We start from the raw sequence: 4426 nt of genomic DNA on the forward strand, positions 1-4426 counted from the left end.
CACAGTCTACAATTCCAACATAGCTATTCTCCAGACTTGAAAAGCCATCTCATCCAAAAATATTTCCTACAAGGAAGGAATATTTAGGATTTCATCAAAGGTGGTGGCCTTTGAACATACAAATGCACATATTACATGACAGAAAATGTAGAGTTTTTTAACTCTTTCCTTCCTAAACAAAATCTAAACAAATGAACATAACATACTAAAAATTATACAACATAGCATTAACCCAGGACTTAAAATTTGTCATAACATCAGTAAAATAATAAGCAGAACACATTATAGCAACAAAACAAGTATTAAAAAAACATCAGGGGCACCTGGGTGGCTGTCAGTTAAGCACCTGACTTCCCCTCTGGAAAATAGAGATTCCTCAAAAAATTAAAAATAGGGGTGCCTGGTTGGTTCAGTCAAACACCTGACTCTTGATTTCAGTTCAGGTCATGATCTCATGGTTCATGAGTTTGAGCCCTGAATCAGGCTCTGCACTGACAGTGTGGAGCCTGTTTGAGATTCTCTCTCATTCTCTCTCTCTCTCTCTCTCTCTCTCTCTCTCTCTCTGCCCTTTCCCTGGTCATGCTCTCTCTCAAAATAAATAAACGTTTTTAAAAATTAAAAATCACACTACCCTACAACCCAGCAATTGCACCACTAGATATTTATCCAAAGGATACAAAAATGCCGATTCAAAGGGGCACATGCACCCCAATGTTTATAGCAGCATTATCAACAATAACCAAATTATGGAAAGAGCCCAAATGTCCATCGACTGGTGAATGGATAAAGATGTGATGTATGTATACATACATACACACACACACATATACATACAATGGAATACTACTCGGTGATGAAAAATAATGAAATCTTGCCATTTGCAACAATGTGGATAGAACCAGAGTATATTATGCCAAGCAAAGTAAGCCAGAGAAAGACACATATGATTTCACTCCTATGTGGAATTTGAGAAACACAACAGATGAACACAGGGGAAGGGAAGGAAAAATAAGAAAGAGGAAGCAAACCATAAGAGACTCTTAAATACAGAGAACAAATTGAGGGTTGTTGGAGGGGAGGTGGGTAGGGGGATGGGTTAAATGGGTGATGGGCATTAAGGCAGGCACTTGTTGAGATGAGAACTTGGGTGTCATATAGAAGAGATAAATCACTGAGTTCTGCTCCTAAACCCAAGACTACACAGTACGTTAACTAACCTGAATTAAAAAAATAAATAAATAAACAGCAAAACGGGCACATTATGGTGATACAGAGAGGTGTTAATTACAGGAAGTAGCTACCGTCCTCAGGGCTAGGGGAAAAAGATGAAGTTGGATTGCCAGCCACTACAAGCCTGCAAGAGATTCTCTGTGAGCTGGCACTCACTTCCCTGAAGAGGCGTGCTGCCTGTCCGTGCTGCTGTCTCAGGAGTTCAGAGGAGGGAGCCTGTGGAGCTGAGAAGGGGAACTTTCTTGCTGAGAGGGCATAAGGAGACCAGTTCTGGGAGTGCCAAGAAAAAGCTGGAAAGTAGAAGCCCAGCTATTGCTGGGCTGCTAACAGAAACAGCAAGCAGCCTCCCGTTAGTGCCGGAATTTAAGAGAAGTCTTGTTGTCAAATACGCTTTCCAGAACCCGCACTGCACACAATGGTGGGTCTGAAAATGAGAGTTGCCTAATAACTACTATGAACCTCCAGCAGGATAAACGCAAAAGAAACCACACCTCAGCACTGCATAATAAACTACTGAAAACCCAAGACAAAGAAAATTCTCAAAACAGACGGAGACCAAGGACAAATACCTTTAAACAGCACCACCTTTAGGCCCAGGCCAACTGTGGCCCGGGGCCTGGACTTAGGGGTTCCTGTTTGGCTTCCTTCCCACCCGTCACCCTCCACAGGGTGAGGGTCCTGCAGAGTCCCGCAGCCAGCACACTGTGGAACTCAGGCTCCAAACAGAACTCTGGGCCCTCAGAATCCCCTGCCCGCACAGCCTCAGGTCCACCTCCAGCGCTCGCAGCCCTCTTTGCACCACAGGGCCTGCCCCAGGCCTGAGCGCCCAGAGCTCTACGGTGCGGGCTGAATTCCTTAAGCATGCAGACCCCCCACCTCCATTCAGGGACGACCCAAGGGTGGGGAAAGAAAGGCACCTGGGTTAATGGCCTCCATTTTTTGGTCAGGGTGGGCCTGCCTCGCAAAGGACCATCAGGTGCAGCCGACTCCTCCCAGTCAGGCGGTGGGCGGCGCGAGGGAAGGAGACTGCTGGGAAGGCGGGAAGTTTAAAAGGCCACTCCCCCCAACCCCGCCCCCCGGCCTCCAAGAGCTCGTGCAGCCCTACCAAGAAACGCGGCAGCTGCGCGGGCCTGCGCAGCCATCCGGCCACGTGACAGCATGGAGGCAGCGGGCTGTGAGGACAGCCCCTACCTCTTCAAGGTGGTGAAAAGCCTCTGCGACCGTGAGGCCGGCATCCCGGAGGACGGGCTGGCGGCACACACCCAGAACCAGGGGAGTGAGGAGAAGAAGCTGCACCCCGGGTGCGTGGCATCCTGCGAATCATGAAGCCCTGCAACCATGTGCTCAGCCTGCTGGTCCCCATCCCGAAAGACAACGGCTCCCCAGAGGTCATCTGGGGCTATGGGGCCAGCACAGCCGGCACTGCACGCTCCCGTTACAACCAAGATGTGAATCTGGGGAAGATAAAAGTTTTGGCTTCCCTTATGACGTCTAAATGTGCTGTGGTTGATGTGCCATTTGGAGGTGCTAACGCTGGTGTTAAGATTAATCCCCAAAACTACACCAGTAAGGAAGTGGGGAAAGATCACAAGGGGGTTCACCGTGGAACTAACAAAACAGGGCTTTATTGGTCCTGGAATTGATGTGCTTTCCTCAGACATAGGCAATGTGAGTGAGAGATGTCCTAGATTGCTGACACCTATGCCAGCATCCTAGGGCTTGCATAGCGCATGCAAATTAACGCACATGCCTGCTATCCTGGTAAATCCATCAGTTGGGGTCTCATCCGCCGACATCTCCGCTACTGGCCAGTGTTTTACATGGGATTGAAAACTTCCTCAGTGAAGCTTTTTTCATGAGCATTTTTGGAATGACACCAGGGTTTGGAAAGAAAACATTTCTTATTTAGGGCTTTGGCAATTTTGCACTCTATAGTTACATTATTTTGCTAAATGTGTTGGTGTTGGTGAATCTAATGGGAGAATATGGAATTCAGATGGCATTGACCAAAAGGAACTAGAAGACTTGAAATTGCAACATGAATCGGAGCACCTGGGTGGGCTCAGTCAGTTAAGTGTGGGACTCTTGGTTTCTGCTCAGGACATGATCTCACGGTTTGTGAGTTCAAGCCTCACATCAGGCTCTGTGCTGGCAGTGCTGGCAGTGTGGAGCCTGCTTGGGATTCTTTCTCCCTCTCTGTCCCTCCCTACTCACTCTCTCTCTAAATAAGTAAACTTAATTTTTTAAAAAAATAAAGTTGCAACGTGAATCAATTCTGGGTTTCTCCAAGGCAAAGCCATAGGAAGGAAGTATCTGCCAGCAAACTGGCATACTTATTCCTACTGCCAATGAAAAGCAGGTAACCAAGTCCAGTGCACCCAGACTGAAAGCCAAGATCATTGCTGATGCTTCCAATGAACCAACAACTCCAGAAGCTTATAAGATTTTTCTGAAGAGGAGCATTACGGTCATTCCTGATTTATACTTGAATGTTGAAGGAGTGACAGTATCTTACTTTGAGTGACTAAAGAATATAAATCATGGGGCACCTGGATGGCTCAGTTGGTTCACCCATCTGACTCTTGATTTCAGCTCAGGTGGTGATCCCAGGCTTGTGAAACTGAGTCCTTCACCAGGCTCCATGCTGAATATGGAGTCAGCTTGTGTGTGTGTGTGTGTAGTCAGCTATGGCTCTTTGACCTTAAATATGAAAGAGATTCTAGCTACTGCTTTCTCATGTCTATTCAAAATAGTTTAGAAAGAAAATGTAGAAAGCACCATCAAACTTTTCCTATTATATCCACAGCAGGGTTCCAAAACAGAGTATCTGAGAAAAGACATTGTACATTCTGGTTTACCTTACACTGGGGAGTTTTCTGCCAGGCAAATCATGTACGCAGCTGCAAAGTATAACCTGGGATTGAACCTGAAAACAACTGCCTATCTCAGCACCATTGAGAAAGTCCTGAGGGTGTAGCTGGTTTGACCTTCAAATAAATGGAACATAGCTGACTACTTCACTACCCTCTTTAACTGTAACTTCTGCAAACCTATCACATGTTTACATATAACCACAAAAAAGATTTTTCTCTTAAGGACATCATTCTTAATAAGTCAGTCCAAATCACAACAAGAAGCTAAGTGATGATAGAAGATACATGTAAATTGTGTGGAAGGGAAATACGGAGAAGTGAGC

The 4426-nt window shown here is 46.1% G+C and overlaps 1 pseudogene; it reads left to right on the forward strand.

The window, feature by feature from the left end:
- Nucleotides 1-2511: 2511 nt before the first annotated feature.
- On the forward strand, nt 2512-4207 carry LOC124502503 (glutamate dehydrogenase 1, mitochondrial-like; annotated as a pseudogene).
- The last annotated feature ends 219 nt before the right edge of the window (nt 4208-4426 follow it).

This window comes from Lynx rufus, unplaced genomic scaffold, assembly GCF_022079265.1.
Source record: "Lynx rufus isolate CCGP_SWC_20201006 ecotype Redwood Valley unplaced genomic scaffold, mLynRuf1.p SCAF_7, whole genome shotgun sequence".
Taxonomy (NCBI): domain Eukaryota; kingdom Metazoa; phylum Chordata; class Mammalia; order Carnivora; family Felidae; genus Lynx; species Lynx rufus.